Source organism: Oncorhynchus gorbuscha, unplaced genomic scaffold (genome assembly GCF_021184085.1).
Source record: "Oncorhynchus gorbuscha isolate QuinsamMale2020 ecotype Even-year unplaced genomic scaffold, OgorEven_v1.0 Un_scaffold_777, whole genome shotgun sequence".
In the NCBI taxonomy this organism is placed as follows: domain Eukaryota; kingdom Metazoa; phylum Chordata; class Actinopteri; order Salmoniformes; family Salmonidae; genus Oncorhynchus; species Oncorhynchus gorbuscha.
In genome coordinates this window covers 286,963-299,712 of record NW_025745807.1, presented here as the reverse complement: position 1 = coordinate 299,712, position 12,750 = coordinate 286,963, and the positions used below count along the sequence as shown (strand labels likewise).

General features: G+C 46.9%; 1 non-coding gene across 1 annotated transcript; it reads right to left on the bottom strand.

Annotated features, from left to right (window-relative positions):
• Window positions 1-2,798: 2,798 nt before the first annotated feature.
• Window positions 2,799-2,880, bottom strand: trnas-gcu. Its single transcript has one exon. It is a non-coding gene; the product is annotated as a tRNA-Ser (tRNA).
• Window positions 2,881-12,750: the final 9,870 nt, after the last annotated feature.

Below are 12,750 nucleotides of genomic sequence, written 5' to 3'. Positions count from 1 at the left end.
CTTTAGTTTAAAACATAATAAAAATATAAAACACATAGTTAAGTTCTAGCTGCGGGTCCAGGTCGGACATTATGTGAAGGCCTATGTGAGGCGACCCCGAATCCCGAGTTTCGGCTCGATAGGTCCTTCGGTGCCCGAGTAAAACCCTAATTGGTGCTGAAAATCCACTTTTTTCCATGCCTTGCAATAGGGTCCTTGAATGAGCTATCGGACCGAAACGTTGGGGTCCGTCTCTATGGGCCGAGCCGGTTTCAATGCACCTAGTCTTGTGTCTCTGAGACTTTTCTAAATGTCGCCATTTTCGTAATGGTCAAAATGAATTGAAGTCATTGCAAATGTACGAGGCTATTTCTCGGTCCGAGAACCTTCTAGAGCCACCTAACTCACCACGCACTATCGACCCGAGGTCTAGAACAGGTTTCTAAAGTTTCGGAACTCTAGGTCTGACGGTTCTTTTTTAGCTCGAACAAAGCTAACTATTGGAGGCACTGTCTGTGTCTACAAACCCCAATACGTCCCTCCTTCCAAGTTGTGTGTCTGTGTGATTTAGTTTTCCTTTGAAATTTTATGGGAAAAATGACTGATTTACAGTTCATGGGGGTTGCCTAATCACACATATGAAGTTTTGGACAGATCTGACTTTTTTAACCACTCGAAACAGCCCCTGAGACACCAATTAAGGCACTTCCGGTTGGCACAGGAAGCTATAAGTCAACACATATCCTCACTGGGCTATGCTTTTACAGAATCCTGAGTTTTAAGTCCTTACGTTAAGAATTGACTGATTTACACAGGGTTGAATGCACTGTCTATCAAACTGCAGGCAGGTAATGGAAAAACACTTTTAGGGTGTTTTTAACCACTTCCGGTTGGTCCAGGAAGCTTAGAATCAACACAGGTAGACCTCATACTGGCCTGATGGACTGTTACCAAAGACAGGTTCATACGGCATTCATAACCCATATAGACTTCAGGTTGAATTTAGGGGTGCAGGCAATGTATTCCTATGGGGAGAGAAGTCAATGCAAACTCTTTGAAGTAAACACCTTCTTTTAACTATTAAGGGTTAATGACACACGGTCAACGTTAGGCTTGCACGGATCAGGAGGACCTTAGGAACATACCTGAGGTCGAATTGTGCTTCTCACCCTAACGGTTCTCTCACTGTCACCCAAAAGCAAATGACGTTGTGGGGCAGGCTTCATTTTGGGCCTAATTTTCTAATGGTCGCTGCGCTTAGACCGAGCGAGCTACGTTCAAGCGGGATATCTCGTTGAACTCGGCACGGCCTAGAGATTATGTTTATGCCATTGCCTGCTCTCTGTGTCTTTGAGAACCACACTTTTCACTCCATCCTTGCTGTGTGTGCGTGTGAGAGCTTTTCTTTGACATCTGTTGGGAGAAATGACTGATTTACAGTTCATGAGGGTTAACTAGTCACACATATGAAGTTTTGAAAAGATCTGACCTTTTTAACCCATGGAAACTGCCACTGTGACACCATTAAAGGCACTTCCGGTTGGCACAGGAAGCTATAAATAAACCCATATCATGATTGGGGTATGCCTTTACATAATCCTGAGTTTTAAGTCTTTACGTTAAGAACTGAGTTATTTACGGAGGGTTTAGTGAGTGTGTGTTATTTCAGAAAATCATAGAAAATCACAGAAATCTCGCAGAGCTCCGCAGCACACTTTAAAAAGATTCGTAAGAACACCCTGCAACTGGATCTGTAACCGTTGAAAAAAAACACCTATACGTGAACATCACCAAGGTGTCGTTGTACGATTTCTCTTAAATGATGATAGATAAATGGCTGGTTCTTTTTTTATTGACACCGGATGCTCCTTGACTTTGACGTGAAGTGGAAAAATAATTTCTCTATTTTCATTTTGGACCTTTAATGGCCATAACTCAAAAACCGTTGAGGCCTAGACGCCATGTTGTTCGGGGCCAACTGCCCATTATGCCGCCCCTACGCTCACCGAGTTTCGGCTTCTAAATATTTTCAGTTTTCGAGATAAGGCCCCGTCGTGAATCGTGATGTTTTGTCCAATAGCAATATGATTGCTTATGCCCTCTTGTGGGAATTTCCGGGACAGCGGAAAAATGACCTACCTAAATCTTATTATTTTTGTAAAACGGAAACCGAATGTCCGACAAAGTTCATTTGATGACTTCCTGGTAGGTCCGGCCCTGCCGCTCGGCCCGAAGCCGTCCGCGAATTTTAGAAACGATTTCGGACGTCTAGTAAGGGACCGTACATTTGCAATATGGACTTTCTCACTAACCATACAGGTACTGCCGAAATCTTCCCTTAAGGTATGTAATACCTACGTGGCAAATGAGCTTAAAAAACTGTAGTTGCTGTATCGAAACCCTTGAATGAAATCTATGAAAGTTAAGCAGAGCAATGACAGGGCCATGTGTCGATCCCATCGAGACATTTAACAAATCTGTTGTCAGGCAGAGTTGTCTGAAGTGCTTGATGCGGTGTGTTGAGGTGTCGGTTCAAATCCCACCATTGAGGTTGCCCTTGGAAAAGCTATTCTTCAATACATGAATCTTATCAGTTTCTCTAGGATTGTGGAGGGATTCTATATTCATGTGGGGCCATGCAAGAGAGGAAATATGTTTTGTGAAGAGGTTGGTGTTTTGATCCACACATGTAGTTCATCGCCTTCACCACTAAGATACCAATTCCTGTGCTTTCGCGGTGGAATATAGAATCTTACCAGTGTTTGTGAAAGTCAAAATCTTCCAATGCCATAATACAGTACAGAATTGTACTGGTTACACGATGAGGATGGGATTCAAACCCATGCATGCAGAGCACAATGGATTAGCAGTCCATCGCCTTAACCACTCGGCCACCTCATCATGTAATACCTACGTGGCAAATGACCTTAAAAAACTGTAGTTGCTGTATCGAACCCTTGAATGAAATCTATGAAAGTTAGGCAGAGCAATGGCAGGGCCATGTGTCGATCCCATCGAGACATTTAACAAATCTGTTGTCGGGCCGAGTTGTCTCAAGTGCTTGATGCGGTGTGTTGAGGTGTCGGTTCAAATACCAGCATTGAGGTTGCCCTTGGAAAAGCTATTCTTCAATACATGAATCTTATCAGTTTCTCTAGGATTGTGGACGGATTCTATATTCATGTGGGGCCATGCAAGAGAGGAAGTATGTTTTGTGAAGAGGTTGGTGTTTTGATCCACACATGTAGTTCATCACCTTCACCACTAAGATACCAATTCCTGTGCTCTCGCGGTGGCAGTCGGCCATCTTACCAGTGTTTGTGAAAGTCAAAATCTTCCAATGTCATAATTAAGTAGAGAATTGTACTGGTTACACAATGAGGATGGGATTCAAACCCATGCATGCAGAGCACAATGGATTAGCAGTCCATCGCCTTAACCACTCGGCCACCTCATCATGTGATACCTACGTGGCAAATGAGCTTAAAAAACTGTAGTTGCTGTATCGAAACCCTTGAATGAAATCTATGAAAGTTAGGCAGAGCAATGGCAGAGCCATGTGTCGATCCCATCGAGACATTTAACAAATCTGTTGTCAGGCCGAGTTGTCTTAAGTTGCCTTAACCACTCGGCCACCTCATCATGTAATACCTATGTGGCAAATGAGCTTAAAAAACTGTAGTTGCTGTATCGAAACCCTTGAATGAAATCTATGAAAGTTAGGCAGAGCAATGGCAGAGCCATGTGTCGATCCCATCGAGACATTTAACAAATCTGTTGTCAGGCCGAGTTGTCTTAAGTTGCCTTAACCACTCGGCCACCTCATCATGTAATACCTATGTGGCAAATGAGCTTAAAAAACTGTAGTTGCTGTATCGAAACCCTTGAATGAAATCTATGAAAGTTAGGCAGAGCAATGGCATTGACGTGTCGATCCAATCGAGATTTTTAACAAATCTGTTGTCAGGCCGAGTTGCCTCAAATGCTTGATGCGGTGTGTTGAGGTGTCGGATCAAATCACACCATTGAGGTTGACCTTGGAAAAGCTATTCTTCAATTCATGAATCTTATCAGTTTCTCTAGGATTGTGGAGGGATTCTATATTCATGTGGGGCCATGCAAGAGAGGAAGTATGTTTTGTGAAGAGGTTGGTGTTTTGATCCACACATGTAGTTCATCACCTTCACCACTAAGATACCAAGTCCTGTGCTCTCACGGTGGCAGTCAGCCATCTTACCAGTGTTTGTGAAAGTCAAAATCTTCCAATGCCATAATTAAGTAGAGAATTGTACTGGTTACACAATGAGGATGGGATGCAAACCCATGCATGCAGAGCACAATGGATTAGCAGTCCATCGCCTTAACCACTCGGCCACCTCATCATGTAATACCTACGTGGCAAATGAGCTTAAAAAACTGTAGTTGCTGTATCGAAACCCTTGAATGAAAAAGCAAATGACATTGAGGGCCAGCCTTCCTTTTGCGCCTTCTTTTTTTCAAGGTCGCTGCACTCAGAGCGAGCTACGGTCAAGCGGGGCGTCTCGTTGAACTCTGCACAGCCTGGAGACTATGGTGATGCCATTTTTTGTGTTGATTTCAGAATGCCATTTTGGTGATGGTCCCTCTCCGTTTAAACATATTGCTAATGTACAAAAGTCAACTAGCAAGTCAGTGTCCATCAGTCAATTAGATGTCATTCTGACACCAAACTGATACCAATTGACACCAAACCCACTTTTTCCAACTCATTTAGAAGCCAACTATCACATATGTCAGAGCAGGCCCATAATTCATAGCGCCATTAGTTTAAAACATAATAAAAACGTAAAACACATAGTTACTGTCATGTTTTGTCATTGATTATCATGTCTTGTCCCTGTGCTTCCCTTCTATTCGTTTCCCTCTGCTGGTCTTATTAAGTTCTTTCCCTCTTTCTATCCCTCTCTCTCCCCCTCCCTCTCTCCCTCTCTCGCTCTCTCTCTCTATCGTTCCGTTCCTGCTCCCAGCTGTTCCTCATTCTCCTAACTACCTCATTTACTCTTTCACACCTGTCCCCTATTTTGCCCTCTGATTAGAGTCCCTATTTCTCCCTCTGTTTTCCGCTTCTGTCCTTGTCGGATCCTTGTTTGATGTTTGCTGTTCTGTGTCCTTGTTCCGCCCTGTCGTGTTTTTGCCTTCTTCAGATGCTGCGTGTGAGCAGGTGTCTATGTCAGCTATGGCCTGTGCCTTCCCGAAGCGACCTGCAGTCTGTGGTCGCGTCTCCAGTCGTTCCTCTCTACTGAAGAGAGGATTTCAGTTTTCCTGTTTTGTATTTACCTAAGATAATATCCAGGATTATCGTTTTTGTTTAAGACTGGAATAAAGACTCTGTTTCTGTTAAGTCGCTTTTGGGTCCTCATTCACCAGCATAACAGAAGGATCCGACCAAGAATGGACCCAGCGACTACGGATTCTCGCAACACTGCCGTCGAGATCCAGGGAGCAATGCTCGGCAGACACGAGCAGGAATTGTCTGCTGCTCGTCATGCCGCTGAGACCCTGGCCGCTCAGGTCTCCGACCTCTCAGGACAGTTTCAGAGTCTTCGTCTCGTGCCACCAGCTACTTCCTGGTCTTCCGAGTCTCCGGAACCTAGGGTTAATAACCCACCATGTTACTCTGGGCAGCCCACTGAGTGCCGCTCCTTTCTCACCCAGTGTGATATTGTGTTCTCTCTCCAGCCCAACACATACTCAAGAGAGAGAGCTCGGATCGCTTACGTCATATCACTCCTTACTGGTCGGGCTCGGGAGTGGGGCACAGCTATCTGGGAGGCAAGGGCTGAGTGTTCTAACGATTATCAGAACTTTAAAGAGGAGATGATACGGGTTTTTGATCGTTCAGTTTTTGGGAAGGAGGCTTCCAGGGCCCTGGCCTCCCTATGTCAAGGTGATCGATCCATAACGGATTACTCTATAGAGTTTCGCACTCTTGCTGCCTCCAGTGACTGGAACGAGCCGGCGTTGCTCGCTCGTTTTCTGGAGGGACTCCACGCTGAGGTTAAAGATGAGATTCTCTCCCGGGAGGTTCCTTCCAGCGTGGACTCTTTGATTGCACTCGCCATCCGCATAGAACGACGGGTAGATCTTCGTCACCGAGCTTGTGGAAGAGAGCTCGCGTTAACGGTGTTCCCCCTCTCCGCATCTCAACCATCTCCTCCCACCGGCTCAGAGACTGAGCCCATGCAGCTGGGAGGTATTCGCATCTCGACTAAGGAGAGGGAACGGAGAATCACCAACCGCCTTTGCCTCTATTGCGGTTCTGCTGGACATTTTGTCATTTCATGTCCAGTAAAAGCCAGAGCTCATCAGTAAGCGGAGGCCTACTGGTGAGCGCTACTACTCAGGTCTCTCCATCAAGATCCTGTACTACCTTGTCGGTCCATCTACGCTGGACCGGTTCGGCTGCTTCCTGCAGTGCCTTGATAGACTCTGGGGCTGAGGGTTGTTTTATGGACGAAGCATGGGCTCAGAAACATGACATTCCTCTCAGACAGTTAGGGAAGCCCACGCCCATGTTCGCCTTAGATGGTAGTCTTCTCCCCAGTATCAGATGTGAGACACTACCTTTAACCCTCACAGTATCTGGTAACCACAGTGAGACCATTTCCTTTTTGATTTTTCGTTCACCTTTTACACCTGTTGTTTTGGGTCATCCCTGGCTAGTATGTCATAATCCTTCTATTAATTGGTCTAGTAATTCTATCCTATCCTGGAACGTTTCTTGTCATGTGAAGTGTTTAATGTCTGCTATCCCTCCTGTTTCTTCTGTCCCCTCTTCTCAGGAGGAACCTGGTGATTTGACAGGAGTGCCGGAGGAATATCATGATCTGCGCACAGTCTTCAGTCGGTCCAGAGCCAACTCCCTTCCTCCTCACCGGTCGTATGATTGTTGTATTGATCTCCTTCCGGGGACCACTCCCCCTCGGGGTAGACTATACTCTCTGTCGGCTCCCGAACGTAAGGCTCTCGAGGATTATCTGTCTGTTTCTCTCGACGCCGGTACCGTGGTGCCTTCTTCCTCTCCCGCCGGAGCGGGGTGTTTTTTTGTTAAGAAGAAGGACGGTACTCTGCGCCCCTGCGTGGATTATCGAGGGCTGAATGACATAACGGTTAAGAATCGTTATCCGCTTCCCCTTATGTTGTCAGCCTTCGAGATTCTGCAGGGAGCCAGGTTCTTTACTAAGTTGGACCTTCGTAACGCTTACCATCTCGTGCGCATCAGAGAGGGGGACGAGTGGAAAACGGCGTTTAACACTCCGTTAGGGCATTTTGAGTACCGGGTTCTGCCGTTCGGTCTCGCTAATGCTCCAGCTGTCTTTCAGGCATTAGTTAATGATGTACTGAGAGACATGCTGAACATCTTTGTTTTCGTTTACCTTGACGATATCCTGATTTTTTCACCGTCACTCGAGATTCATGTTCAGCACGTTCGACGGGTACTCCAGCGCCTTTTAGAGAATTGTCTCTACGTGAAGGCTGAGAAGTGCGCCTTTCATGTCTCCTCTGTCACATTTCTCGGTTCTGTTATTTCCGCTGAAGGCATTCAGATGGATCCCGCTAAGGTCCAGGCTGTCAGCGATTGGCCCGTTCCTAAGTCACGTGTCGAGTTGCAGCGCTTTCTCGGTTTCGCTAATTTCTATCGGCGTTTCATTCGTAATTTCGGTCAAGTGGCTGCCCCTCTCACAGCTCTTACTTCTGTCAAGACGTGCTTTAAGTGGTCCGGTTCCGCCCAGGGAGCTTTTGATCTCCTCAAGAAGCGTTTTACATCCGCTCCTATCCTTGTTACTCCTGATGTCACTAAACAATTCATTGTCGAGGTTGACGCTTCAGAGGTGGGCGTGGGAGCCATTCTGTCCCAGCGCTTCCATTCTGACGATAAGGTCCATCCTTGCGCTTATTTTTCTCATCGCCTGTCGCCATCGGAACGCAACTATGATGTGGGTAACCGCGAACTGCTCGCCATCCGCTTAGCCCTAGGCGAATGGCGACAGTGGTTGGAGGGGGCGACCGTCCCTTTTGTCGTTTGGACTGACCATAAGAACCTTGAGTACATCCGTTCTGCCAAACGACTTAATGCACGTCAAGCTCGTTGGGCGTTGTTTTTCACTCGTTTCGAGGTTCGTGATTTCTTATCGCCCGGGAAATAAGAACACCAAGCCTGATGCCTTATCCCGTCTCTTTAGTTCTTCTGTGGCTTCTACCGACCCCGAGGGGATTCTCCCTGAAGGGCGTGTTGTCGGGTTGACTGTCTGGGGAATTGAGAGATAGGTAAAGCAAGCACTCACTCACACTGCGTCGCCGCGCGCTTGTCCTAGTAACCTTCTTTTCGTTCCTGTCTCTACTCGTCTGGCTGTTCTTCAGTGGGCTCACTCTGCCAAGTTAGCTGGCCACCCCGGCGTTCGGGGTACGCTTGCTTCTATTCGCCAGCGGTTTTGGTGGCCTACTCAGGAGCGTGACACGCGCCGTTTCGTGGCTGCTTGTTCGGACTGCGCGCAGACTAAGTCAGGTAACTCTCCTCCTGCCGGTCGTCTCAGACCGCTTCCCATTCCTTCTCGACCATGGTCTCACATCGCCTTAGACTTTGTTACCGGTCTGCCTTCGTCTGCGGGGAAGACTGTGATTCTTACGGTTGTCGATAGGTTCTCTAAGGCGGAACATTTCATTCCCCTCGCTAAGCTTCCTTCCGCTAAGGAGACGGAACAAATCATCATTGAGAATGTGTTCAGAATTCATGGCCTCCCGTTAGACGCCGTTTCAGACAGAGGTCCGCAATTCACGTCACATTTTTGGAGGGAGTTCTGTCGTTTGATTGGTGCTTCCGTCAGTCTCTCTTCCGGTTTTCATCCCCAGTCTAACGGTCAAGCAGAAAGGGCCAATCAGACGATTGGTCGCATATTACGCAGCCTTTCTTTTCGAAACCCTGCGTCTTGGGCAGAACAGCTCCCCTGGGCAGAATACGCTCACAACTCGCTTCCTTCGTCTGCTACCGGGCTATCTCCGTTTCAGAGTAGTCTTGGGTACCAGCCTCCTCTGTTCTCGTCCCAGCTTGCCGAGTCCAGCGTTCCCTCCGCTCAGGCTTTTGTCCAACGTTGTGAGCGCACCTGGAGGAGGGTCAGGTCTGCACTTTGCCGTTACAGGGCGCAGACTGTGAGAGCCGCCAATAAACGTAGGATTAAGAGTCCTAGGTATTGTCGCGGTCAGAGAATGTGGCTTTCCACTCGTAACCTTCCCCTTACGACAGCTTCTCGCAAGTTGACTCCGCGGTTCATTGGTCTGTTCCGTGTCTCTCAGGTCGTCAATCCTGTCGCTGTACGACTGCTTCTTCCGCGACATCTTCGTCGCGTCCACCCTGTCTTCCATGTCTCCTGTGTCAAGCCTTTTCTTCGCGCCCCCGTTCGTCTTCCCCCCCCCCGTCCTTGTCCAGGGCGCACCTATTTACAAGGTACGGAAGATCATGGACATGCGTTCTCGGGGACGTGGTCACCAGTACTTAGTGGATTGGGGGGGTTACGGTCCTGAGGAGAGGAGTTGGGTTCCATCTCGGGACGTGCTGGACCGTTCGTTGATTGATGATTTCCTCCGTTGCCGCCAGGGTTCCTCCTCGAGTGCGCCAGGAGGCGCTCGGTGAGTGGGGGGGTACTGTCATGTTTTGTCATTGATTATCATGTCTTGTCCCTGTGCTTCCCTTCTATTCGTTTCCCTCTGCTGGTCTTATTAGGTTCTTTCCCTCTTTCTATCCCTCTCTCTCCCCCTCCCTCTCTCCCTCTCTCGCTCTCTCTCTCTATCGTTCCGTTCCTGCTCCCAGCTGTTCCTCATTCTCCTAACTACCTCATTTACTCTTTCACACCTGTCCCCTATTTTGCCCTCTGATTAGAGTCCCTATTTCTCCCTCTGTTTTCCGCTTTTGTCCTTGTCGGATCCTTGTTTGATGTTTGCTGTTCTGTGTCCTTGTTCCGCCCTGTCGTGTTTTTGCCTTCTTCAGATGCTGCGTGTGAGCAGGTGTCTATGTCAGCTACGGCCTGTGCTTTCCCGAAGCGACCTGCAGTCTGTGGTCGCGTCTCCAGTCGTTCCTCTCTACTGACGAGAGGATTTCAGTTTTCCTGTTTTGTATTTACCTAAGATAATATCCAGGATTATCGTTTTTGTTTAAGACTGGAATAAAGACTCTGTTTCTGTTAAGTCGCTTTTGGGTCCTCATTCACCAGCATAACAGTTACGTTCTAGCTGCGGGTCCAGGTCAGACATTATGTGAAGGCCTATGTGAGGCGACCCCGAATCCCGAGTTTCGGCTCGATAGGTCCTTCGGTGCCCGAGTAAAACCCTAATTGGTGCTGAAAATCCACTTTTTTCCATGCCTTGCTATGGGGTCCTTGAATGAGCTATCGGACCGAAACGTTGGGGTCCGTCTCTATGGGCCGAGCCGGTTTCAATGCACCTAGTCTTGTGTCTCTGAGACTTTTCTAAATGTCGCCATTTTCGTAATGGTCAAAATGAATTGAAGTCATTGCAAATGTACGAGGCTATTTCTCGGTCCGAGAACCTTCTAGAGCCACCTAACTCACCACGCACTATCGACCCGAGGTCTAGAACAGGTTTCTAAAGTTTCGGAACTCTAGGTCTGACGGTTCTTTTTTAGCTCGAACAAAGCTAACTATTGGAGGCACTGTCTGTCTCTACAAACCCCAATACGTCCCTCCTTCCAAGTTGTGTGTCTGTGTGATTTAGTTTTCCTTTGAAATTTTATGGGACAAATGACTGATTTACAGTTCATGGGGGTTGCCTAATCACACATATGAAGTTTTGGACAGATCTGACTTTTTTAACCCCTCGAAACAGCCCCTGAGACACCAATTAAGGCACTTCAGTTTGGCACAGGAAGCTATAAGTCAACACATATCCTCACTGGGCTATGCTTTTACAGAATCCTGAGGTTTAAGTCCTTACGTTAAGAATTGACTGATTTAAACAGGGTTGAATGCACTGTCTATCAAACTGCAGGCAGGTAATGGAAAAACACTTTTAGGGTGTTTTTAACCACTTTCGGTTGGTCCAGGAAGCTTAGAATCAACACAGGTAGACCTCATACTGGCCTGATGGACTGTTACCAAAGACAGGTTCATACGGCATTCATAACCCATATAGACTTCAGGTTGAATTTAGGGGTAAAGGCAATGTATTTCCTATGGGGAGAGAAGTCAATGCAAACTCTTTGAAGTAAACACCTTCTTTTAACTATTAAGGGTTAATGACACACGGTCAACGTTAGGCTTGCACGGATCGGAAGGACCTTAGGAACATACCTGTGGTCGAATTGTGCTTCTCACCCTAACGGTTCTCTCACTGTCACCCAAAAGCAAATGACGTTGTGGGGCAGGCTTCATTTTGGGCCTAATTTTCTAATGGTCGCTGCGCTTAGACCGAGCGAGCTACGGTCAAGCGGGATATCTCGTTGAACTCGGCACGGCCTAGAGATTATGTTTTTGCCATTGCCTGCTCTCTGTGTCTTTGAGAACCACACTTTTTCACTCCATCCTTGCTGTGTGTGCGTGTGAGAGCTTTTCTTTGACATCTGTTGGGAGAAATGACTGATTTACAGTTCATGAGGGTTAACTAGTCACACATATGAAGTTTTGAAAAGATCTGACCTTTTTAACCCATGGAAACTGCCACTGTGACACCATTAAAGGCACTTCCGGTTGGCACAGGAAGCTATAAATAAACCCATATCATGATTGGGGTATGCCTTTACATAATCCCGAGTTTTAAGTCTTTACGTTAAGAACTGAGTTATTTACGGAGGGTTTAGTGAGTGTGTGTTATTTCAGAAAATCATAGAAAATCACAGAAATCTCGCAGAGCTCCGCAGCACACTTTAAAAAGATTCGTAAGAACACCCTGCAACTGGATCTGTAACCGTTGAAAAAAAACACCTATCCGTGAACATCACCAAGGTGTCGTTGTACGATTTCTCTTAAATGACGATAGATAAATGGCTGGTTCTTTTTTTATTGACACCGGAGGCTCCTTGACTTTGACGTGAAGTGGAAAAATAATTTCTCTATTTTCATTTTGGACCTTTAATGGCCATAACTCAAAAACCGTTGAGGCCTGGACGCCATGTTGTTCGGGGCCAACTGCCCATTATGCCGCCCCTACGCTCACCGAGTTTCGGCTTCTAAATATTTTCAGTTTTCGAGATAAGGCCCCGTCGTGAATCGTGATGTTTTGTCCAATAGCAATATGATTGCTTATGCCCTCTTGTGGGAATTTCCGGGACAGCGGAAAAATGACCTAAATCTTATTATTTTTGTAAAATGGAAACCGAATGTCCGACAAAGTTCATTTGATGACTTCCTGGTAGGTCCGGCCCTGCCGCTCGGCCCGACGCCGTCCGCGAATTTTAGAAACGATTTCGGACGTCTAGTAAGGGACCGTACATTTGCAATATGGACTTTCTCACTAACCATACAGGTACTGCCGAAATCTTCCCTTAAGGTATGTAATACCTACGTGGCAAATGAGCTTAAAAAACTGTAGTTGCTGTATCGAAACCCTTGAATGAAATCTATGAAAGTTAGGCAGAGCAATGGCAGGACCATGTGTCGATCCCATCGAGACATTTAACAAATCTGTTGTCAGGCCGAGTTGTCTCAAGTGCTTGATGCGGCGTGTTGAGGTGTCGGTTCAAATCCCACCATTGAGGTTGCCTTTGGAAAAGCTATTCTTCAATAC